The following is a 27,712-nucleotide window of genomic DNA, read 5'->3' as shown; positions in this document are numbered from 1 at the left end:
AAGAACCTCAACTAAATATTTTTTTCTACTTTTTTGTATTTATATTATTATTTTTAAGTACGAACTTTTCATAGTGACACTTTTAATTTAATTACTTTCCTGTTGTAGAAGACATGATTTGGTTTAAAAGCTGGTGCAAAAGAAAATTTAGGGTGAGTAGTTAACTCATGTGTTACAGCCTTTTGCTTGGACGAGGACGGTGTCGTTTTGAGCTTTAAAGTGATTAGGATAGCTTCTTATCAAGCGAAAAAGTGATTAGGATAGCTTCTTCGAGTTGATTCACACGCCCGCGATTAGCTATCTAAAACGAGTAAGATCCATACATCATCATCCTTTGAGTAACTCTCTCTTCTATGGTTAGTTTTTTGGTTGATTCTTTGTTGTTTCAAGCAGTTTAACAGGGATGGAATTCTGCTTTTAAGGAGATTAGATTCATGATTGTCTAAAGACTTACCCTCTGATCTCCAGAAGCTCCGTTGTAAGGTATGTTTTCTGACTCTTAAAGCAAAAACTGTTTGGTTTCTTTTTCTCCCCCCACTACAAGAAAACAGCGGTATTTTGACGGACATTACGACAGAAAATGAAATCCTCGGAATATCCCGAGGAATTTCCGAGGATATTCCGAGGAAACACAAAATTTGGTTTCCTCGGAATATCCTCGGAATATACCGACGGAATTCCGAGGACATATCAATCCGTCGGAATATTCTTATGGAATACCGAGGAAAAATGTATTCCTCGGAAAAAACCGATGAATTCCGAGGATATATTTTAGCCGTTAGAGAGCCGTTGGAGGATTTTAAAAATTCCGAGAAAATTCCGAGGAAAGAGCCGTTGCCGTCGGTATTCCATCGGAATTTTCTCGGTCTGTCGGCAGGATTTCAACTATAAATACAAGCACCCCTCTTCCTCTTCATTCACTCCATATCTTCATCCTCCTTCTTACTGTCTTTACACACGAATTTGATTCATAAAAAACATGTCTTCTTCGAATTATTTTCGTTCTTGGATCGATCGACCTCATTTGGATCCGAACACGAGATTGCTTACGGAAAAATACCAACGAGGTATAACCGAATTCATGGGGTTAGTTCACCGACAACCGGAAGCAAAAACAGGTATGTTAAGATGTCCTTGCTCTAATTGTAAAAATAGAAAGGTTATTAAAGAGTGGGATGTTTGGACTCATCTATATTTGAGTGGGTTTACACGAAGTTACAAAATTTGGTATCATCATGGGGAAACTGATTATGAACATGGTAGTACTAGCGAACCTCAGCCAGCGGTTAGATTAGAAGAACCAATTAGAACGGATGTAGATTATGGTGTAGGTACTGAGCAGATGGTAAATGATCATTTTAGAGGGGAAGATTTACCCAATGCAGAAGCTAGGAGATTTTATGATATGTTGGATGCTGGAAAGCAACCATTGTACGAAGGTTGCAGAGATGGTCATTCAGCTTTATCATCTGCTACAAGATTGATGGGCATTAAAACATATTATAATTTGGCTGAAGACTGTGTGGATGCGATTGCTGATTTTGTAAAAGGTATTCTACCCGAGGATAATGTAGCTCCTGGTTCATACTACGAGGTTCAGAAACTCGTAGCTGGTCTTGGTTTATCGTATCAGGTAATAGATGTATGCAGCGACAACTGCATGATTTATTGGAGGGCGGATGAACAGCGGGTTACATGCAAATTTTGTGGAAAGCCTCGTTATAAAGATACGAGTGGAAGAGTTCCAGTGCCATATAAAAGGATGTGGTATTTGCCTTTGACGGAAAGGTTGCAGAGGTTGTATCTGTCTGAACGCACAGCGCAACCAATGAGATGGCATGCGGAGCACTCAACAGATGGTGAGATCAGACATCCTTCAGATGCAAAAGCGTGGAAGCATTTCCAATCAAAGTATCCCGACTTTGCGTATGAGAGAAGAAATGTCTACCTTGGTGCATGTACTGATGGTTTCAGCCCGTTTGGCAAGAGTGGAAGACAGTATTCTCTATGGCAGTCATTCTTACACCATACAACCTACCCCCAAACTTGTGCTTGCGACGAGAGTTTTTGTTTCTCTCGATTCTCGTTCCCGGACCAGAGCATCCTAAGAGATCACTTGATGTGTTTCTTCAGCCACTAATATATGAGTTGCAACAACTATGGGCTCAAGGTGCTGAAACATACGATGTTTCGTGTAAAGAAAACTTTCAAATGCGGGCAGTACTAATGTGGACAATAAGTGATTTTCCAGCATATGGTATGTTATCTGGATGGACAACGCATGGAAGGCTATCATGTCCATATTGTCAAGATAACACTGATGCTTTCCAACTAAAACACGGAAGGAAAACGTGTTGGTTTGACTGTCACAGGAGATTCCTACCACCTGATCATCCATATCGTAGGAGTAGGAATTTGTTTACGAAGAACAAGAGGGTGTTTGACAGTCCACCTCCGGAAATTTGTGGGAAAGATTTGAAGACACAACTAAGAGATTTTGGTGCAGAAAGGACGCCAGACGTCGGTGGACATGAGCGTTTTCCGGTAGATGCTGTTGGAGACCTACATAACTGGCACAAAAAAAATATTTTCTGGGATCTGCCATACTGGGAGGATCATCTGCTAAGGCATAATTTAGATGTCATGCATATTGAGAAGAACTTTTTTGACAATCTCATGAACACGATCCTTAATGTTCAAGGTAAAACAAAGGATAATTTGAAGTCAAGACTGGATTTAGTCGATATATGTGCTCGTTCAGAACTTCATGTTGATGAGAATGGTAGGGCTCCTTTTCCCATATACCGACTTGATGTAGAGGGAAAAGATGCGTTCTTTGATTGGATTTCAAACGATGTGGAACTTCCAGACGGTTACGCATCTAATTTGCGTAACTATATCGACAGAAAGGAAGGAAAGTTTACTGGCTTGAAAAGCCACGATTGCCATGTAATGACGCAGCGCCTCCTTCCGTTTGCCTTCAAGGAACTATTACCACGAAATGTTCATGAAGCAATTGCAGGGATAAGTGGTTTCTTCTGCGATTTATGCACGAGATCAGTGACTCTTGAAGTTATTGAAAATTTGAAGACTAACATAGCTGTGATTCAGTGCAACCTTGAGAAGATATTTCCTCTCTCATTTTTTGATGTTATGGAGCATCTTGTTATTCACCTGGCAAGAGAATTGAAACTTGATGGTCCTGTGCAGTATAGATGGATGTATCTGTATGAGCGGTATATGTTCCATTTGAAGAAGATGGTGAAAAATTTAAGTAGGGTGGAAGGTTCTATAGTCGCACATATGATCAATGAAGAAACTTCAAACTTTGCCGAGTACTACTTTCCAGTAGAAGTTCAGACCAAAAACAGAAGACCTGCTCGGCATGATGATAGAGGCGAACGGGCAACATATCATGTTACGGTTCCAGACATTTTCACAGACGTTGGACGACTTAGCGGAAAATCAAAGGACCGTCGACTTACTAAGCAGGAGCGCAGTAATTTGCAAACATATTTGCTCACCAACTGCGAAGATGTTCTTCAATATGAAAGGTAAATAAATTAGCTTACAAATTTTTATTTTAACAAGTTGACATTTAAATCTTAATTAATTACATTATTGTCATCATATGTACAGGATTTTCATGGCAGAAAAGCGGTTCGAATATAGATACGCCACAGAGGACGAACTAGAAGAAATGAAGCAGAGAAAATTTTCTGGATGGATGTTTACTTATGTAAGTGCTTTAAACAAATTAAAATATCATTTATCACATATTTATACTAATTCACATTTATTGATATAACATATATATGTGCTATTAATAGGTGTCTGCTGGTTAGGCCAGAGGTGAAACATTTGACGATTGGATACGCGAGATGGTCGTTGGACCAAACTTTGTTGTGAAGTCATATCCGAGATTTTGTACTCGAGGATATGCATTCACAACTCAGAAGAGGAGACGTTCGAGTACGACTTATGATGCTGGCGTTTGTTCTGCATCAGGAGATGATGTATACTACGGACACATACATGAGATTTTGAAAATCAAGTATTTGGGCATGGTTGGATTGCGCTGTACTGTTTTCTATTGTGACTGGCACGACAACACTCTAGATCGAGGTGTGAGAACAAATGCATTTGGTGTTACATCAGTAAATTCGAGGCGAAAGCTGCAATATTATGATCCTTTCATTCTTGCTTCTCAGGCCGATCAGGTAATTAAATGTTAATTATTCAGAATGATTCATCATCATGTGTATTAATTTATAATTTTACTAATAATTTTTTAAATGTTACAGGTTTGTTATATCAAGTACCCCCGGGTAAGGAACAGAGATGATCCATGGGTTACTGTTACAAGACTCAACCCGAGAGGCCGAGTTCAGGGAAGTTCTGAGCTGGAAGACCCACTACAACCAAGCACATCCGGCAACTTAAGTGCAGCAGAAGATTTAGCTAGAGTTGGCCTTGTAGTCGATTTAACCGACTTCGGAGAGGAAGCCATCGTTCACGTAGAGGATGAACCAGTGATTGGAGAGTTTCACCAAGATCCAGATTCAGATTCATCTGGTGATGATGACTCGGAAACAGACTAGCATCGACTTTTTTTTTAATAGAAATACCGAGGGAAGATAGGTTTTCCTCGGAATTTCCTCGGAATAGACCTTGTCGATTTAGGGATTTGATTATAGAGTCTTTTTCCTCGGAATTTCCTCGGAATATTCCGACGGAATTCCGAGGAAGATAAGGGTTTCCTCGGAATTCCCTCGGAATATTCCTAGGAAATTCCGAGCAAGTAGAGTTTTTAAATCGAAAACAACGTTTTGCGGTTTGAATAACACTTATATAACCCTTATTAAGTGTCTTAGACTGATTATGAAGTCAAAAATTTGTTCCTTACCCTATAATAAACACTTTTCCGATTGTATGAACGAAATCCCCACAACATAAGAGAAACACTTATACACTTTAATGAACGGTAAAGGGAATACTTACAATTCGTTTTGAAATTTTGTCATTTCATAGTTTATGATCATCTATGCAAAGATTCCTCAATGGTATGCATTGCATTTGTATAAGAAATGATATAGGGCAAAAAAATTTGATGTTTTGAAACCCCAAACATGTGTTCTTCGGAATTTCCTCGGAATATTCCGAGGAACAATATAAACCAACAGAAATACATGCATAGGATCGGATATTCTTTTTCCTCGAATTAATGAAATATCCGAGGAAATTCTGACGGATATTTAATTGTCCGTCGTAATTTCCTCGGAATATTTTCATTTAACCGGGCAAACCAGCCGCGAAATATTTCGCGAAAATAGAAATTGAAATACCAAGGAAATTCCGACGGAAACTATCCGTCGGACCCTAGGTTTTATAACGAGAAAACACTTCTTCTTCCCCATTTCTCTCTTCTTCCTCTCCGGCTCCTCTCCCTCCTCTCCGGAGATCTCCCCCTTCTCTCCCGACGATATCTCCGGGGAATCCTCTCTAAACCTACACAAATCATGTAAGGACCATATCCCACTCTCTTATGTTCTATTTGTTAGGTTTTTATGTAGATTTGATAGATTTTTGTTACGGTGGTTGGTTCGGATTGTGATTTGGTTGTATAATAGGTTTAGAATTGTGATTTGGTTGGATAATTTGTTTTGTTGAATTGATTTAGAATTTTTTTATAATTTTTGTATTTATAAAATCGATTTTTGTATATAAATTCGATTTTTGTGTATAAATTCGATTTTTTTATTTTACAAAACGATTTTTGTATATAAATTTGATTTTTTGGATATTACAAAACGTTTTTTGTATATAAATTTGATTTTTTGGATTTTACAAAATATTTTTAATATCTATAAAACTTTTTTTGTGATTAAAAACTATTATTTGGGATTTAAAAAAAAATATATATATATATATATATAATATAAATTTCTATATTTATTAAACATTTTTAATATTATTAAAACTATTTTTTGTAATTATTAAACTAATTTTTATTTATTAAAACTATTTTTTGTTTATTAAAAATATTTTTATATATTTATTAAACATTTTTAATATCTATAAAACTTTTTTTGTGATTAAAATCTATTATTTGGGATTTAAAAAAAAATATATATATATAATTTAAATTTCTATATTTATTAAACATTTTTAATATTATTAAAACTATTTTTCGTAATTATTAAACTATTTTTTATTTATTAAAACTATTTTTTCTTTATTAGAACTATTTTTATATATTTATTAAACCTTTTTAATATCTATAAAACTTTTTTTGTGATTAAAAACTATTATTTGGGATTTAAAAATATATATATATATATATATAATTTAAATTTCTATATTTATTAAACATTTTTAATATTATTAAAACTATTTTTTCGTAATTATTAAACTACTTTTTATTTATTAAAACTATTTTTTCTTTATTAGAACTATTTTTATATATTTATTAAACATTTTAAATATCTATAAAACTTTTTTTGTGATTAAAAACTATTATTTGGGATTTAAAAAATATATATATATATATAATATAAATTTCTATATTTATTAAACATTTTTAATATTATTAAAACTATTTTTTGTAGTTATTAAACTATTTTTTACTTATTAAAACTATTTTTTGTTTATTAGAACTATTTTTATATATTTATTAAACATTTTTAATATCTATATAACTTTTTTTATGATTAAAAACTATTTTTTGAGAATTTTTTTTTTTTTAAATTTATATTTATTAAATATTTTTTTTTTAATTTACAGGTCTATTGTTGATCAGACCCGGCCTCGACAGCATCGTGGTCGTGGTGGTACGGGGAGCCAGTCTCGGGATTCCAGCCATTTTTAGGATTCCCCTTCGCCCCAATGCTCTTACCATACATCTCCCTCTGCTGCACCCGCTCCTGCTCCTCTCGCTCTCGTTGCTGCACCCGCTCCTGCTCCTCCGGGTCATCTGGGAGTGATGAGTGTTGCGGAGTTGGTTCGACAGCCCGGTCGTGACCATCTTCCCTATCTCACTCCGTATCCACATGGATGGGGTCAAACATGGTAATTAAACATATTTTTTTTCATTAAAATTTGATTCATTATTAAGCGTTTGTTCTTTTTATTAGGTTCAACCGATCCGGGAACGGGATCAACGCATGGATCAACAGTATGATGTATTCGGCCCTCGACAAGGGACATCCGACTTTCACTGACTTCCCTACCGACAAGCAGCATCTGTGGTTTCGTCAGTTTGCGGTAAGTATTCTAATTTTTTACTTATATTTTTAATCTTTAATATAAATTTTCTACTAATTGTGTTTTTTTTTCAGCAAGAATTCAACTGGAATTCCGATGAGACGCTCTTTATCTATCACCACTTCGTCCATAAAGTTATGGACAACTATGGGAAGCAGATCCACGAGTGGAAGAAGAAGTGGGAAATCAACAAGGTTGTTTTTAATTTATTAAATAATTTTTTAATTTATTAAACTATTTTTTAATTTATTAAACAATTTTCTTTTTTTTTATTATTAAAAGGTCTCAAAGTCGATAAACAACACGGTCTGGACGGAGTTGTGTGCGCATTGGGATAAGGAAGAGACGAAAGAAACTTCTTCCACCAACTCCACCAACCGCAGGAGCGACTGTAAAGGGAAGGGGGTCTTCAAGCATAACTTGGGTGCTCAATCTATTGCCTCTCTGGGGGATCGCATGGTAAGTTCAGCCGCTTTTTCTTCAATTATTTAAGTTTTGAAATTTTATTTTTTGTGCATTTCTTCTAATTTCTAATGTTTCTTTAATTTATATTTTTTTCAAGGCGGAAAAAAATGATGGCGAGCCGGTTGATGATCTCGCCCTAATGAAGAGGGCGTATACCAACAAGAAGACCGGCCAGATTGATGACGGTCTTCTGAGGGAAGTGGTCACCCTGGTCCAAACTCAGGTGCAAGACGAAGTGTCTCAGCTTCAAACCGAGGATGACGATTCGGCGGCTTCGACCAACTTGACCCGGTTTCGAATCAACGAAATCGTTGAATCCATAAGTTCTTTTTTTTTAAAGTTCAATTCATTTATTTCTTGATTTAAATTTGGCTATTTTCTATTTCAGTTGGTTCCAAAGAAGAAGGGACGTTTGGTCGGTTTGGGTCGTCGCACCCGGCCGGTTCCTCCTTCTTCTGCACCACCGCCCTTTGTTGATCCAGAAGTACTTACAGCTCAGTTGAAGGACAAGGATGATCGCATATCTTTGTTGGAGACCCAGATGGCGGCTCAACAGGTGGGCTATGAGGCACAGAGGAGGCTGAACCAGCAAATGATGGAGATGATGCAGAGGATGTACCCGAACGAGGTGTTCCCGAACGTGCAAGACCCGTAGTTTCTTTTTTTCTTTCAAAAACTCGGAATGTTTTATTTTTATTTGTACAACTTTAAATATTATCTAATATGTTTTCAATTTTAATTTTAATTTTATATTTTCGAATTTAAATTTCAAAAATTTTATTTTTTTAAAAAAAATTAATTTTTTTTGAAATTCGGAAGAAATGAACCCTCAAAAATTTCCGAGGAACATTTCCTCGGAATATACCGAGGGACGTCTTCCTCGGAATATACCGAGCACTACAAGAAAAACGCGTTTTTATAGCGGACGAATAACGCTATCTAACGATAGGATAGCGGTTTGTTAAGCGCTGTATCATCGCCCGTCATAATAGGTCGAGGACATTAAATAGCGGTATTTCGTTGTGATATCTTTTCTTCCGCTACGATAGCGCTTTTATTTCTGCAATTAAATATTATTTAATAGCGTCTTTTTACTGCTATTACTAATTTTATAAATAGCGTTTTCTGTTTGTTTTAGTTAATTCTACTATAGCAGTTACCAAAGTGTAATGTATATATGTACTACTATAGCAGTTTCATTTGTGCTGTATATATAATGTTAATATATTTATATATTTTAAATTTTAATTTTTATATATTTATATTTTTAAATTTACACAAATTCGTTTTCTGGGATTTTGAAACAAAATATCAACTTATATAAATAAACATAAATTTCATAGATTCAACTTAAACAGATTACATAGTTGTTCACACATCCTTAGAGATTACATTATAAGTTCACACTAAAGCAACATTGTAATCCTTAGAGATACACAATGTTATCATTTGGCCAAGCCACGGTGCTTCCTACTGCATCACCCATGAATTCGATTTCAGAGTTTGGCCTCCACACTCGAGCCCCATCGAACTCGGAAACCTCTACCCAAACCTTCGTAGCATTGGGACCTAAAGGAACGAAATGCACTTTCTCTGCTGGATCAGTTGAGAACACACGACCTAAAGCAACTCTCTGTCCTAAGTTATGACAGTCCAAGAGAGCAACCTTCTGTTTGCCACCTTTGTTGCTACTACTAGTGCTGTTACCACCACTCTAAAACCAGAAAAGACAAACACATTCACCACAATATCAACACCGGCAACCTAACAATTCAATATCTAATCACCTTCTAAGAATTTACAAACTTACCTGATTGGATATCTTGTTTGATTCAGTAGGTGAATGTTGATCAGTAGGCGAATTTTGATCGGGTAGTCTTATCTTATCTAGAGGCCACGCTATTGTCCCATGTACTGCATCACCCATCTTTGTCATTTCAGGTGTAGGTCTCCAGATATAGGCATTAGGTTTAAAAACCATTTCGACTCTAAGAACTGCTGCATTCGGTCCCAGTGGAATTTGGTTGACGAGGTGAGTAGGTTCGGTTGTCAACAAGACACCCTCAGCTATCAACTCCTCTTCTATTTTCCAGTAATCAAATATTTTAACATTTCCTAAAGATGCAGCTACATCCTGAATCATGTAAAATATATTCACACATTTCAGGAGTACATTAATGAATGATTATAAAGATTTGGAGGACGGAATTTATTTACCTCCGACTCGTCGTTGTTGCCATTGTTTGAAATGTCAATGCCATCATCCAAGATGAGCTTCTCAGATGGCCATGCAATTTTGACTCCAACAGCCTGACTAAGCGATACACAAGTTGGAGTAGGTCTCCATATAGGCGCTGTTACGACTAATACAGACTTCACTATAACAGCAGCCGCATTAGGACCCAGTGGAATGCGACCAATCTTATATGTGGGCTCACTAGAGTAGAATTCTCCTTCAGAAACAACCAAATCATCATTCGAAACCCAATCCAGTATTTGGCACCTTATTCCTCCGCCCTTGCTCACATCGCTTCTCTCAGAATTAGAATCAAATCCGTTTTTTTCCTATACCCAACAACCACAATCATTTTTGTTACAACCTTATACATATCAGAAGTTTGAATAATAAAACAAGAAGAATAACGAAGTTACCTTTTTACCAGCCAAGTCTTTAACCACATTTTGCAAATCTTGAACCTTGTTGATTAGTTCTGCTTGAGCTGCTTCAAGTTGCTTGACATGTGAATCTCTAGCATGTAAGAATGCCAACTTGGTTACAGTAACCCCTCGTCCCAACCCCCTAATTCTTCCTGGCTTATTTTTCCTAGAACCTGAGTGACAGCATCTTCACCGATATTATCTGCTGAACTTGATTCCATTTCACTGTCAATTCTCTTTATCTTCTCCTGCAATTAAAAATTACACAAGTTATGTAAATTGTATTCTATAGCCAACAATATTATTGTTACAAGTAATCTTACTATTGTATCTGCAAATTCTTGACGAACGGGTGTTCCATCAGAATGTGTATGACCAGCGACCCAAACCTTAGTTCTAGTGACTAGCTTAGGATCAGAACTGTTTTTTTTCTACAAGTTAAATAAAGTAGTAGTCATCAGATCTCATAAACCCAATAACACACCAATTATTATTTCAAATTGTAAAACATACCATCTCCTCTGCAAGCCGATTCATGCCTTTTCGACTAGTGGTGTGGGGAATTTGAGCCTTTCTGAGTTCCCTGTACTTATTACTTTTTCCTACATAAACCAAATACCATTTTGTAATAAATGTTACTTACATAACCCAAATGTAAATACGCAAGACACAAAATGTTACCTGAAAAGCTGCAGTACATCTTCCTTTCACCCAATTGTTCCAAGCTGTTACCGATTGTATGTTGCTGGGTTTAATTATCTGTAGTTGCGCCTTGTTTTTTGCTGCTCTAACTATGGAAGAGAGTCTAGATTTAGAGGCCCTCCACAAACAACCCATCTGCTTAAAGACTACATCCTTTTGCCAGTCTTCTGTCAAGTTGAATCGTCCCTGTACATAATATTCATATTAATACTGAACTCGTGTGTATGTATATACATAGGTAACAGAATTACCTGTATTTCCTCCCACAGAGCGTCTTTTGTTTTCTCTTCCAGATGTCTCCAGTCATCTAGCAATACAGGCACATGCTCTCTCACAAGAGGACCAAGGAATGAGGACAGTGTCACTGATCCACGACCAACATGCTCTCCCAAAGAATTGAACTCCACATCTACCTTGTCCTCTATATGTTTCGCCACTTTTCGCATTTTAGTTGGACCTCTAGTCTTCTTCACTTGGTTATCAGATTGCTGTGTTTGTGTCTCAGAGCTAGGAATGACTTCTTCTTCTTCGTCTTGTACATTTTCCTCGTCATGTTCTTCTTCAGCTGGTTGTGTTTCGTACTGATCATGTTCTTCGGGTGGTTGTGTTTCATCATCATCATTTTCTTCTTCGGCTTCTACAGTTTCTGGTTCTTGTTCCACTTCTTCTGAACCGGTATGTTGCTCGAGTTCGTCGTGCTGTGACTCCTGTTCCACATTCTTCTTCGGGCAATTCTTCTTCTGTTTCTTGGTAGATAAAGACACCACAGGACTAACAGCAAGGCCTGCTTGACGTTTACTGCGACGCGCCTTCTCAGTAACAGCATTCTCGTTCATTGTATCAGTTTACCTGTTACAACAACAAACTTATTATTAATCTCAAAGAATAATACCCTCACAATCATTCCTAACACAAAAACTCTCGTCATCTGAAGCGTGATCTCCGATATCTTCATCATGCTGGACTGTTAACGTTGCAGGGCAAATTTCCTCTTCAGTCTCTAACTCATGATATCCTCTCGGAGGTGCTCTCATAACAACATACCAAGGAGAGCTGTCATCCTCTCTTGAGTAAAAAACTTGTTTAGCTTGAGAAGGCAGAATGTATGGATCATTAACAAATGCTGACTGGTTCGTGTGGAGATTCACAAGTGTAAAACCGTCTTCCTCTTTAACACCTTTCCCTTTATGTGCCCAACTACACTTAAACAGAGGCACCTGAAACATGTGGTAATCAAGCAATATGATCTCCTTTATGACTCCATAGTATGCTACCATGTCCGCCATTTGATTAGAATCTTTCGCACTAGCTCTGCACATGGAGAATGCTTCATTTGAAACCCCACAGTTCTGAGTCTTCCTTTTGACATCGTCTGTCTGGTATCGATGTCCATTAACTATATATCCCTTGTAGGTGTGTGCGACATTCCTTGGTCCAAACGCAAGCCATCTGAGCCGCTGAGAATGATCCTTTGAGTTATTTGGTATCTAGCATGAACAGATCACATATCAATATCATTACCAGATCACATATCAATATCATTACCATGACCAGATCACATACCTTATCTTTTATCCATGTCGAAAACCTTTCTGTATGAGTTTTCCATAATATGGTACCATTTCTTGCACATCTTCCATCTTTTGCTTGAAGTTCCTCTAAATGCATCCTGTAAAGGCAAAAATATCTTCATCTACAGTTATCTACACTGATAGTAAAACATAAAATATCTATATCCACACTTACTGAACATAAGGATCCATCACTGCAGTATTCATGAGGACATAACGATGAGCTACATCTCTCTCCTTATCAGTAAGTTTCACTTCTGTAGCTTTTTGCAAAGGGCGCCCTTCAAGTACATTATCATGTGCCTCTAAATCTTCATTTCTTGTCATTGGTTCCTCAACTGGTACCGATTTCTGTAAGAACTCCATACAAAATGCAAGACATTCACCAGCTAGATAACCCTCTGCCATACAAGCTTCAGGTCTTGCAAAATTCTTCACAAAAGCTTTCAGTGTCTTCATATACCTGCAAATCAAGATGGTTAAAATATTGAAATTCGCTTCATATAATAATTAAGCTTCTAATGAAAACAATATACTTACCTCTCAAATGGATACATCCACCTGAAGTGTACAGGGCCACCCAATCGTGCTTCTCTCGCCAGATGCAGTGGAAGGTGGAACATGATATCAAACAATGAAGGTGGAAAGAATCTCTCTAACTGGCACATTGTCTCCACAATCTCTGTTTCTAGAGCAAGTAGCTTCTCAGGATCAAGAACGCGTTGACAGATTCTGTTGAAGTAATTGCACATACGACTCACTGCAATCCGAGGTCCTTTTGGGAGTAAACCTCTCAACGCAACCGGAAACAGATTCTGCATAAGAACATGATGGTCATGTGACTTCATGCCGCCAATAGAAGGAGGATCCAGTGAGACACAATTGGATATATTTGCACAATATCCATCAGGGCCTCTGAAGTTGGATAATCTTCTGCAGAATATTTTTTTTTCTTCTTTAGAGAGCCAATACGCAGCTGGAGGCAGATAAGTTCTCTTCCCCCTTACTTGTGTATGTAAGCTGCTTCGAATACCCATATCTTCTAAATCCTTTCTCGCTTTCAGGCCATCCTTTGATTTGCAACTATTCATCAGAATAGACAACAGGGCATCGCTCACATTCTTCTCCACGTGCATCACGTCGATGTTATGCCTCACAGGCATATCCTACAAGAATTTTACAAGTATTTAGCATAAATAATATTAACAATTTCAGACTAATAAGGTAGGTTAAAGAAGGTAAATCAAATAAAATACCTTCCAATAAGGTAAGTCAAAGAAAATAGATTTTTTCTTCCACCGCCACATATCATGATCTTCTTCGTACTCCTCAGCTGAAACAACATCATCCTCATCTCCTTCACTCCTCTTTCTCTTACTCTTCTTAGGTAAGAGTTTTCCAAAATCGTTTTTAAAGTCCCTTATACTGTCTAATATTTCTGAACCGCTCTGAATCCTCTTTGCAGAACCAACCTCAACCGTATTGTCAAACCATCCTTTCTTTCGTCTGTATGGATGACTAGGCATGAGCCGCCTCCTGTTCTTCATGTATACATGTTTACGACTGAACTTTAGCCACCTATGTGGTGTATCCTTCCCACAGACATTACACGCTTGCTTGCCCTTCACTTTACAACCAGCTAAAGTTCCTAAACCAGGGTAATCTGTGATACTCCACAGCAACATGGCTCTAAGAGTGAAACTCTCCTTCTTAAAGGCGTCATAAACTTGTATACCTTCTGTCCACAGTTCCTGCAAGTCTTCCATCAATGGTTGTAGATATACATCAATATTGTTGCTAGGTGCGGTTGGGCCAGGAATTAGCATGGTCAACATAATGTTCTCGGACCTCATACACTGCGTTGGAGACATATTGTAGTTGACCAAGAGAACAGGCCATGTGCTGTGGTTGGTGTTCTGGATGGAGAATGGATTCATGCCATCGGTTGAAATACCTAGTCTTAGGTTTCTTGCCTCAGCTGCGAACTCCGGCCATTTGTTGTTTATCTGCACCCAAGTCAACGAATCCACTGGATGTCGCATAGTTCCATCTTCAGAAGCATTAGTGGAGTGCCAACACAACTCCTCAGCCAACCGCTTTGATCTAAACATTCTCCTGAACCTGTCTTTGATCGGGAAATACCTAAGCACCTTAGCAGGAACCCCTTTCTTCTCCTCACCAGATTGCTTATCCTTCTCCCATCTTGATTCACTACATCTTGGACAGCTGACCGCATCTTCATACTGTTTTCTATATAAAATACAGTCATTCTTGCAGGCGTGGATGACGTCGTAGCCAAAACCAAACTGTTTCAGAAACTTCTTCATCTCATCAGTAGACTTAGGTAGCACATTTTCAACGGGAAGCATGTCATGAACCAAGGACAGTAGCTGATCAAAATAGTTCTCAGACATCCCACTCTTCACCTTTATCCTGTAAAGTCCCATGATTGCAGCAACTTTTGAAAATTTCTCACACTCCGGGTACAACGGAGTTTCTGCATCCTCTAACTTCTTTCTGAACTCAGCCTCTTCTGGACTGTCAGGCCCCTCAAACGCTCCTGCATTCTCTTGTTCAGCAGTCTCATTGCCTTCACTTGCCAAGAAAGTCGTTCTGAACAACTCGTAAGCCTCATTTTCAGATGAGTACACATCAGCTGACTTATCTGGTCTTGTCTCCCCGTGTTTTGTCCAAAACACACAACTCTTGTACTTCTGATCCATTCCTCTAATCACCAGGTGCTCCAAAACTGTCTCACAAGCTTGATGGCAGACATTGCGACAATCAACACAAGGGCAGAACATTTCAGCTGGATCTCCTAAACGTCTTGATGAAGAAGACACAAATTCACTAGCTCCTTTCTCATACTCAAGGCTATTCCTGTCATGTAGAACAAATGAGAATACAACATTCAGTCTTCCAAATAAATGAGATCAACACAAAACAATTTCTAAAAGATAGTGAAGTGAAGTTAATACCTTGGTAACCAGACCCACGATTTATCCATGTTACCGCTCCGAGCAATTGTACATACAAGACGCTCACTTTATCAACCCAGAAAACCAAAACAGAACGAGTTTTGTAAATAAAAGATGATAGTGTCACTTGTTTTTACCTTTCGATAAAATCTCTTCAATTTTGCTTCGAGTCAGCTACAAAATAAGAGAATTGTGTTAAAATAGAAAGAAAAAAACTAAGTAAAAGAGAGATGAAAAGAAGAAAATGGACCTTAATCCGAAGATCTACAAACGAAATCCTTCCTGCAAAATAGTATACAGAAACGCATCAATTGACAATGCAATAACACTAGAACATATATAAGAAAAAGAAAATCGAAATATAATCTGATGGGTTAGTAAAAGCGAACTCACCTTCGACGGATTGGGAATGGATTACGACAAGAGAAGAGGAATTGAAAATGGATTCGACATTACGAGAAAGTGGATTCGAGATTAGAAAAGGTAAGAGCTTAGGAATTAAAAATGAAATTAGAAGTGATAGAGATTGAGATTGATTCTTTCCAGCACAAAAGAGGCAAGGAGATACGAGAGAGAGGGAAGATCGTAACCCTAATAATTTGGGTTTTTTTTCGACACTAATCTTGTTTAGGAGCCAAAATTTTACCAAGTGTCCCGGGTATAACCGCGAAACTCAACCATAACACTTTTAATCATTTATTGCTATTATTACACTCCTATTTCTTCTTTAACATACACTTAATTTTTTTTTTCAGTTCACAACTCTAACATAGCGTTTCGAAATATACAAACGCTATCTTTAAAACCCGCGTATATCAAGCATAACACAATTGAAAAAAACGCTATTCCGGTCTGCTATTAAAACCCATTTTTCTTGTAGTGGGGGGACTCATTCCTCGGAATTTTCCGAGGGCTCCGTTCCTCGGAAATTCCCGATGAAAATTCCGAGGAACATTTCGTCGGAACTTCCGAGGATTGGGCCATCGTAAAGTCCATCGAAATATCCCGAGGAAGTTCCCCCTCGGTATATTCCGAGGACCTGTCCGACGAACTGGTGGTCCTCGGAGTTTCCTCGGAAATTCGTTTCCTCGGAATTCTGTCGGAAATTTCCGAGGGATTTCCGAGGAAAAATGAATTTCCGAGGAGTTATTTCCGAGGACTTGTTTCGTCGGTATGTCGTCGGAATAACGTTAATCCGACGACATACCGACGATTTTTTCTCTCGGTATGTCGCTGTTTTCTTGTAGTGCCCTTGGTTAACAAAATGTGTGTTTAGGCAGCGTTTGAAGCACTGAAGTTCTCGCCAAGGGTTATGGAGATACGGAAGAAGCTTGCTGAAAGGATGAGGAGCAAAGGTCCTTTACATTGCCCTTCATCTTCGACTTGAGAAAGACGTGTGGGTGAGAACAGGCTGCCTTACTGGTTTGAGCTCAAAGTATGATGAGATTGCAAGACTAGAAGGGATTAAGCGGCCTCAGCTCTTAACAACCAAATCTAGCAAGACACCTAATGAGAGGAAACTTGCAGGTCTCTGTCGTTAAATGCCAAGGAAGTAACAAGGTTAGTGAGTGAGCTACTGTTTTTCTTTACAACAAATACGATATTGCATTGCCCCCATGAACTCAATCCTTTCGCAAAACGAGCTTCGATAATGGCAGCAATCGACTATATAGTATGCAAGGAGAGTGATGTGTTCATGGCATCTCATGGAGGAAACATGGGCTGCGCAATTAAGGTACACACACACACTCTTTTGGTGGTCAATTTAATGTCTGTGTTTACATATTCTCAAGGCTAAGGTGTTGAAAACTAATCTTTCACAGGGCCACAGTGCTTATGAAGGACATAAGAAGCTTATAACACCAAACAAAAGGCAAATGCTCCCATACTTTTTGAACAAAACAATGACTGAGACAGAGTCTGAGAAGATGATGAAGAAATTACACAAACAATCTCTAGGACAGCCAGAAATAAGGGTTAGCAAAGCTGGAAGAGATCTTACAAAATATCCTGTTCCTGAGTGTATGTGCATTTATAATCAAACCTCTCACACTATTTAAACCTTTTTTTTTGTTGTTGCGCATACGATTATTATCTTCAATAAAAGGGTAATAACATGCTCTTCTTTCCACAACACACGAGATGGTTCATTTAAAACGCTTATTAATTCATAAAGCTCAAAGTCTTACAGAAAAGGAACAAAAGGAACTTTGCAGGGCACAAACTTAAACGCTTATTTTCCACAGTGTATCAAACTGCCTGCACCTAGGACCTGCAGGTAAAAAAGGATCAATGATCATCAAGCAGTGATCCACTATGAATCGCCCAAACGGTTAAGACTGTTTTTTCCACAATTGTTTACAAATATAGTGACAATAATATTTAATAATAAAAATTAATAAATTGTGCATATTTATTGAAAATATTTTGATTATATATTTACAAGAGTTATAATCCAGAATTATATTTTAACTATAGTTAGATTTGTAATATATTGTTTTCTGTTTATAGTTTAACAAATAACATAGTACATAATGATATTCTTTATAGAAGTTTTAGTGTATTTAACTCATATACAACGTTCGTTGTCAAAAAATAAAAAAGCTCCTATACAGTGTTTTAGAAAGTTTTTTATTTGGTACGAAATATATATTTTTAATAAGGGATAATTTATTTTTACTTAAAACAGTGAATATTTAATATTAGCTTTACCTATTATAATTTTTATAAAATATATTATATAAAATATATTATAAACATTAAATAACATATAAGAAAGATAAATTTTCTAAGATATTCATTTTTAATTTTTTGTCAGAAAAATAGCCATCAATAAAGAAAATAACCAAAAGAAATTTTATTAAAAGCCAACAATATATTTATACTCTAGGGTTAACTAATCTAGATTTAATGTTAGAGTTAAGTGGTTGATTTTTGAGGATAGTGTTTCAAATTTTTTTTGTAAAAAAAAATTTCAAAATAGAAAAGGGCTGTTTTGGTTATTTTTCTTATTAAAGACTATTTTGTGATAAAATATTAAAAATGATTATTCGGGAAAATTGCCCTATAAGAAAAGTAATAAACAAGAACATGATATAAATAATATATTTCAAACTGAAATATCATATAAACAAACTATTGTAAGCAAGCAAAATATATCTTATCAAATATAATTCATCCTCACATAAAATTTTATAAAAGACAAAAATTATTATCGTATACATCTCTTGCAAATATAAACATGAAACACAAACCATAAAATCGTTCAAAACTTAATAACATAGATCACAACTAAAATTTATCCCGCCCGTAGGGCGGACAGACCCAAGTATCCCCTATACTATATTTGCGAAGTGATTTTGACATATGTCATTTCTACAATCAATTTCACAAAACAAATATGACATGACTACTGAAATTAATGACATGACTTCCAAAAAAATATGACATGGATAATTTCATTTAATGTTGATTTATATTTTTGGCAAACTTATTAGAATATGGTAATAATTCATATATTACATTCAATATTGATATTTCTTTTTGGTAATTTTTTTTTAAATATGGTAATAGCTCATACATCATCTATAAAATAAATATATTCATATATAACACTTCAAATTTAAAAATATTATTATTTTTGTTTAATTATATAATTTGTATTACTAAAGCTTTCAAAACTTTTTACAATTTTTTAAAAATTTAAATATCTAATCGTAAGATCATTAGTTTCTTAAATATCTGCACATTTTATAAATATTGTTTAGGCTAAAGTTTTGATAATTGTACAATTTTATATCATATTTATTAGTTTTATACAAATTGATTTAATATATATCAAATCTATATTAAATATTAGTAAGAAAATAGTAAAATCTATAATATTTAATAAAATTTATTTTTAAATATAAGTTAGATTAAAAAAATTCCTTACTGCACATGGTGCAGGAAAATACCCTAGACTATATTTACAAAGTGATTTTGCCATATGTTCTTTCTACAATCAATTTCACAAAACAAATATGACATGGCTACTGAAATTGATGACATATCTTATAGCTTATTATGACATGGATAATTGCATTTAATGTTAATTTATATTTTTGGTAAAATTTTTAAAATATGGTAATAACTCATATATTACATTTAACGTCAATTTATATTTTTGGAATTTTTTTAGAATATGAAAATAACTCATAAATCATCATTAAAATAAATATATTCAAATATGGCATTATAAATTTCGAAATATAATTTAATTGTATATTTTATATTATACAATTTTATTACTAAAATTTTCAAAAATGTATACAATTTATTTAGAAAATTATAAAAATTTAATCGTAAAATCATGATTTTCTTATATATCTACAAATTTTTAAATATTGTTTAATTTAAATTTTTGGTAATTATGCAACTTTTACAAATTTATTTAATATATTTAATTAAAATAAATAGATAGAAAAATCTATCTAAATTATAATTTCAAATATATACATGCATATTCTTAAATATAATTTTTATGTTTAATTAAATCAAATTTATATTAAAATATTGATACGAAAAAGAAAATTTACAATATTAATAAAATTTTATTTTAAAATATAATTTCTATTTGTAATATAATTTCTATTTATTTGTTAAAAAATATTTTAAATTTTTTTTACGGCACATGATGCAGGAATACACCTAGTATATATATATATATATATATATATATAAAGTACAGCCATTCCAGATAGCGTCACCTAGGATTACACTTCACAAAGTCAGGTTCTGGGAAGCTGACACCTGTCCCGATCATTAAACTCATCACTTTATTAAGTGAACATATCGTCTGGGCTTTAAATCATGACCCGTTTGTTTAATATATTGGGCTCAGATACGGATTGTGTCTTCGGCCCATGACACGTATGCGCTAACCCTAATCTGATAACACTGAAACATGTGTTCTTCTTCTTCTCTCTTCTGCGTGCGAAGGCGATGGTGATGCTCGAGTTTCTTCACTGTTACTGAAACGAATTTCGTTATGGTTTCTTGGTGTTTAATCCCATTAACTCTGATGCCCACTACGAGTTCTTCAATGCGTGGTTTGCGTCATTGAAGCTCTGTCAATTCGGGTGACAAAAAAAAAAGTTCGTATAAAAAAAATGTTCGTATTCTGGAAATCATTCTCTCCTCATCTCTCTTCTCTTATCTCTCTTAGAGTATACATATTGATCATCGCAGTTAGAATTAATTTGTTGTTTGAGATAAAAAAAAATTATATGTTTTTAGTTACTGATCCGTTTATAAAATCACTTTGCAGCGTCTGCTCGGAATGCCAGACAACTACGGAAAGCAATATGTAATCAGAAAAAACAAGTTGGTTATCTGGATCTTTGTCCACGGCTGGTAAATTTTGGAATGCTTGAACTCTATTACTTTAAAAACATATTTGTGCTTTCTCATGTGCTAACACTGACAATATACAGCAGCTTCTACTTCCACCAGCACAAAGAGTTCACGTATGTTTGTTACATTTTATAAACGTTTTCGTTTTCGGTTCAGACGACATCAGGTTAACCCAGTACGCTTTTGTCGCATACAGGTAAAAAGAACCTGAAGACATATGACAAATGGGAAATAGTTTCATGTCCATCATGTAAAGCGTTACTCTGGAATGCCGAAGCACTACGAGGTCAAACAAGCCAAGAGAATAAACAGTTTAGTCTTTGTTGTCATTGAGGCCGAGTGAGGCTTCCACCAGTTTGCGAGCCACCATCTCCATTGCTAGAGCTTTTAGAGTCGCCTAGATTCAGACCCCACATCCGATTTGCAAATAGTTTGCCTGCTTTCACCTCCATGGGTGCTCATGTTGATCAGACCGTGACTGGGACTCCAGGCCCATTCACCTATCAATTAACGGCCAGAACATCCATCGAATTGGTTCCATGTTGCCTGAAGATGGTTGCACTCCAGCGTACTTGCAGCTGTGAATTTTCGACACTGGGAACACGCTTGAGAACAGAAAGAGAGCGTTTACTAAAGGTTCTTCTTCGATGGCAATTGAGGATGGTATCATCATCCAGTTGATTGAGATGCTGGATACTAACAACCACCTGGCCAAGATCTTTAGACATGCACGCGATCTCGTTAAAAAACTCTGGAGCAATCGAATTTGGTATCACGCAGTAATCATTCCTCAGTACATCCGCAATTTCTAATATTTATTAAACCCTCTTTTTATGGAGATTAACTCCATGTCCCCCACCCCCTCCCCCAAAAAAAATCCTCATTTATCTCTTTATTATAATATAATTTTTTTTTTCATTTTTTTTAAATAGAAAAAGTGGCTAAAGACGTATTACCCCTAACATAAATTAAATATTTACAAGATCCAACCGGAAAGATCTGACCCACACAAAAGAAACCCTTAAACCCGACCCAGCTAAACCCTTTGAATTACTCAACTCATTCTCTTCTCCAAATTTCAATCCTTTCGTCGTCTCTCCCCTCTCGACACTCTTTATTGTGAAATCGGAGATTGAAACCCTAGAGTATCCATCTTCGTTCTTCCTTGTTCGTTCTCCATCTAATTCAAAAATCCATCTTTGTTCTTCCTTTTTCGTTCGTGTCTCAACTATCTCTTTGTCTCTCTTATCTGAAACCCTAAAGTCTAGACCGCTTCGTTTCTTCTTCCTTCTTTGTCGAAATCGAGGCTCCATCTTCGTTCCTTGTGGTAAGTGATTAGTTTCCCTTTATTTGGTTGTTATTTGGTCGAATTTGTATGTAGATTTGAAAACAAATTTGGAGAAAACTTTGAATGTGTCCGTCTTATGTTTAGATATTGGCTTTGAAATTGGATAAGAACTTGGTAAATCTATTGTTTAGGTATATATTACATCGAATCTGTATGTAGACTGATGTGTTTTTTGTGTGTTTCCGATTTGAGTGATAAAATTGAATTTAGAGTGATTGAGTGTAAACTTTGAATGTGTCTTATGTTTTTGTGTGTTTAGATTTAATATTTGTTAATAAAATTGTATTGGGGAAACTTAGTTGATGTTGAGTTGTTGTTTTGCGGTTTGAATTTAGAGTGATTGAGTGTTGTAATGTCTTGTACAGGAAAGTTATGAAGGGAAATCAAAAGGGAGGCGCTAATGAAAGGCGTCGTCAATCTCTTAGAATCCGAAAACCGGACTCAATTGCAAAAATGTCGGAACCGAGAGTTCACAAGAGCAGTAAAAAGACTAACAAGAGTAAGAAGAGTAGGCCAGTGAGAGAGCCAATGAGAGCACCGAGTGTAGAATCGCTCTCAGCCTCAGATGAGTCTGAAAGGGAGGGGTCCGAGAGAGAGGTATATATTTTGTATTCATTGTTAGTAGTACTACTAGTACTTCTTGTATTACTAGCATTACTAACATGTATATATGTATTTTGATTGCAGAAAATACAACCAATGCAACCCCTTGAGTTCTACTTCAAAAGCAGTGAGTTCTCCAAGAGTTCCAAGATACCAACTAAGTGCTTTGTGACCAAGACAGTAAAGCTCATCAAGGGTAAGCCTGAGGCTGAATGGTTCACAAGCCATCCTCAGTTTCGACATTTCTTCCACATGCCAGACGAAGATAACCTGAAGCTCCAGGGGATGTGGATGTTACTCCTGCGCACCATTTGTACTCCAGAAGATGATGTTGCATGGTTTGCGGTTAATGGTGTACCCATCCGCTATTCTATGAGGGAGCATGCCCTCATTTCTGGCTTAGACTGCGGTGATTAACCACCAAACTACGAGAAGTTGGGGGGTTATAAGTTTGTGGATTATTACTTCCATGACAGAAAGAAGATCACCATCAGCGATGTGAAGCAGAAGATGTTGTATATGCCACCGTGTCCAGATAGATTGAAGATGACTGTCTTGTTTTTTCTTGGTCGGATTATCAGAGGAAAGCCGAAGGATGCTGGACATTTAGACCTCTTCATATTAAGGATGATGGACGATTTAGATGCTTGCAGATCATTTCCATGGGGTCGTCTAACATTTGAGGATGCAATAAAGGAGATTAAGCATGTGACGAACCATCTGAAGGGTGAAGTGAAAGAGGCATGCGCCTTTCCTGGATTCATAATCCCTTTAGAGGTAAAGCATATAGTTTTGTAAATTTTTAGTTGTTATATAATTGAAATCTGACACTGTGACAATGGATGTACTAGGTTCTGGTTTTTGAGTGTATTCCGGATTTGGGGAAAGCGTTTAGAATATATTCAGACGACGCTAGTGAAGACTGTTCAAGGATGTGCAAGAGCCAGTTTACAGAGTCCAGTCTTAAGGGTTATCCTTTGGAAGACATATATGTTGCGGTTGGAGACACAAAGGTACATGTATATAGTTATAGTAGAAGGTAGATGAACATAAAATTTAACTGATCTAACTTATTGTTTTATTTTCAGGTTATCAACAGTGTGTTAGTTCCAACTATTGGTGAGCAAATTATGCTGGCTCGTATTATTGATGAGGAGCGAGAGTATGACCGTCAGGGCAGCCCAAGTGATACTTAGAACTACTGGTTAAATGTGAAGCAGAAGAATATTTGGTGGAAAAAGCTATATGAGTTAGATCAAGTTGCATGACGAGTGTTGCCAAAAAATAAAGACAAAGAAAAGGTGACGTTTGCAGAAGGATCATCCTCTAACTCTGGTTTAGATTCGAGGTTGCAAGGTCTGGAAGAGAGAATTTTGGAGTTCATGGGAGAAGGATTTGTTGGACTTCACGTAACGGTGGAGACAAACCTGGAGGCTCTAGGCTCAACGATGAGTCATACTGAAAAGAACCAGCGGCTTTTGAGAAGAAGGGCTAAGAAAATGGAAGACAAGCTAACTTCTATTAAGAGTAAGGTGGAATCGAGTCATGGTGAAGACATGGATTTTTGACAGTAGGACTATGGTACATATGAAGAGAAGGAGAAAGCTAATTCTGAGAAGGACAAAGCTAATGCTGAGCAAGAGACTGGGAAAGAGAAGGATAACATCGAGAATACTGAGCAAGAGGCTGAGAGAAAAAAATGATGAAGAAGAAGGAGAAGAGAAAGAGGTTGATGACAATGCTCAGCAAGAGGGTGAGAAAGAGGAGGAAAATAGTGAGGCTGATGAGAAAGACAAGGAAGACAGTGACAGTGAGAGTGAGAGTGAGACTGGTGAGTTGAAGCAATTGAAGGAGAGAAGTAGAGCACAAGCTGATAAATTGTGGAAGGAAATTGAAGCGGATGAAGAAGAGGTTGGAGGGAAACATGATGAAAAAGAAGGTGAAGAGAAAGAGGCTGAAACCAGTGATGAAAAGAAGGAGAACAGTGAGGATGATGAGAAAGTTGAAGAAAAAGTAGTGGAATATGAGGCTGAAGACGAAGATGATCAAGCAGAGGTTGAAAGCAAAGAGGATCAAGAAGAAGAAGTTGAAGGGAAAGAGTCTGAAACCAGGGAGCAAGAAAAAAGGAAAAGTGAGACTTATGAGGTGGAATCTGAGGCTCGGGAGGCAGAGATAGAAAAAGGAATTCCGACACCACCACATGGGAATCAGACAGAGGAAACTCCCAAAGATGATTACAATGAGCCGCAGATTGAGACGAATAAAACCGATGAAACTCCAACACCACCACTTGGGAATTAGACGGAGGGAACTCCCACACCACCACGTGGTAGGACTAAGGCAATGGCTGCGAGGAGACTAGTGACAAGGCCTATGGAGGAAGAAGCTGGAAAAGGTGTTGAAGTTGTTGCGGAAGAGGCTATGGAAACAGAGGAAAAAAGCAGAGAGAAAGTTGCGGAAGAAGAGAAAAAAGAGGAACAGGCTGGGGAAGTTGTCGAGGAACAGGCTAGAGAAGTTGTCGAGGAATATAGTGAGGAAGAAAAGAAAAGGTGGATCATGGTCGTTTACAAGGAAGCACCGAGTCCTTGGATCATGCATAGGTGCAAGGAGAATGCCGCTGTTGCTGTACATAAGAAGAGTGGCAGACCAAAGAGGAAATCACAGTGGGTGCAGACTCCTTTCACGGAGGGGAAGAAGCGTAAAACAAAGCCTTAGGCTTATGTATTTATTAGGAATCTATGTTTAAAACTTGTTTAAAACTTGGTAGTAGAATGTTAAGTATTTTGGATGTTTAAAACTTGGTAGTAGAATGCTTTTGAATGTTTAAATCTTGGTGTGTTGCAACAGGTTTGGAAAACTAAGTTTACAGGTTTGGAAAACTAAGTTTACAGGTGTTACCATGCCCAAAAATGAGTAAGATGAATAACTAGTTTTGCTGGGTTTATTACGCTCAAAAAACACTATAAAAGATATACCAAAAATTAGTAAACACATGTAAAACACTAAAATATATATATTATTAAAAAAAAGAATTAAAAAATACATTTCACATGTAAAACGTGCAGCCGTCATAAATATTTTAATATTATTTTTAACACTTATTAATACATATGGTAATCTTCAAGGTAATAGTAATACCACCATACACATAGTAATACTTTAGCATTTTTTACGTTTTTGTAGTAAATTCATCTCAAAAAAGAAGTTTTGGTAGTAGAACCAATGAGTTTTCAAAGAAAACATTTACATAAACAATTTACGAGAAATATGTATTTTGTAAAATTCTACTTACTATATTGTTAACCATTCACATACTAACAATGAAAGTTAAGGAAGTTTTTTGGGAAACCGTTAAGATTTTCTTAAACTATTGAAAATAATTAACAAAAATAGTCTAATCTATATATTTATTATGTACGTAGCCTAAGAATTGAAATAATCATATAAAGATAGTCTAAATTACACATAACGTAGTGATACATATTGATTTCAAATTGCACATAATAATACCAGTAAAACCCAGTATTCCAAATTGCACATAATAGGGATGATTGGTTGGGCTTTATCTCCTTACTTTAGCTTTATTTACTTTTAAATCACTAAATTTTACCAATCATGTTGTAGCTTTATTTTTAATAGTTAAAGCCTAAATCAAGTTTTTATAAACTTTTACCAATCATGCTTTAGCTTTATTTTTAAAGCTACAGCAAAAAAATTAAAGCAAATTTTTTTTAATGTATTTTAGGTAAAAAAACCTAAAGCTTTCTTTTATATGCTGTAGAATCTGTGAAATAAAAAAAAAATATTTATAATATCAAATAAATTAGATAATAATAATTAAAAACATCTATAAATATTTAATTCAATTTTGGGCGTTGTAAAAATTATTGAAATATTTTAAATAAAATATATATTATTTACATATCACATTTTAAATAACAATAAACTTTGAGAATTTATAAAAAATATTAATATAAATTATTTAATTGATAAAAATAATAATTATTTTATTTATACATCACAGATTTCACATATTTTATTTTAAAATATCTACATCCTATAATTTACAGCTACCACAAATTTAACTACAACAAAAGTTTCTGCAAAAAAATCTACAGTAACAAGTTTACAGCTACAACCAATTTACCTACAACTAAATTTTTACAATTAAATTTTTAGAACCACAGTTGAACCAATCATCACCAATAATACCAGAAAGACCAAGTAATCCAAATTGCACATAATAATACCAGTGAAACCAAGTATTCCAAATTACACATAATAGTACCAGAAATCTCTAGTAGTCCAGATTTCACATAATAAGCCCAGTAATCTCCAGTAAAACCTAGGTAGTACCTGAACCACTCCCACATTCAAAATACGATGCCATACCTTCTCCTCTGGCTCTGCCTCTTCCTCTGGCTCCTCTAGCTCTTTCTCTGCCTCTTTTTCCTCTTCCACGGGATTCTCCTACTGATGGAAATCTTGTTTGTTGTGGTTTTCCTTTCTTCTTGTCAAAATCTGGAGGAAGTATTTTCTTTGCTTTAACATCTTCTGGTATAACCCAATCAGACATATGAGGAACATGATATATGGTCCTGTGATAAGCCAAAGCTCATTGCTCCACCAAATAGTATTTTGAACAATACTCTGATAGATGTAGTTCCCTTCCCGCTGCCTTAGATATGAATGTGGCAGTAGCAACTCCATGCACACAAGGGTATTTGTCT

General features: G+C 36.0%; 1 long non-coding RNA gene across 1 annotated transcript; it reads left to right on the top strand.

Annotated features, from left to right (window-relative positions):
* Window positions 1–121: 121 nt before the first annotated feature.
* Window positions 122–18,210, top strand: LOC125583845. Its single transcript, XR_007320888.1, has 3 exons — window positions 122–310; window positions 394–483; window positions 16,914–18,210. It is a non-coding gene; the product is annotated as an uncharacterized LOC125583845 (long non-coding RNA).
* The last annotated feature ends 9,502 nt before the right edge of the window (window positions 18,211–27,712 follow it).

This window comes from Brassica napus, chromosome C3, assembly GCF_020379485.1.
Source record: "Brassica napus cultivar Da-Ae chromosome C3, Da-Ae, whole genome shotgun sequence".
In the NCBI taxonomy this organism is placed as follows: domain Eukaryota; kingdom Viridiplantae; phylum Streptophyta; class Magnoliopsida; order Brassicales; family Brassicaceae; genus Brassica; species Brassica napus.
Note: the sequence above shows the minus strand (reverse complement) of the source record. Positions and strands in the feature narration are given on the sequence as shown.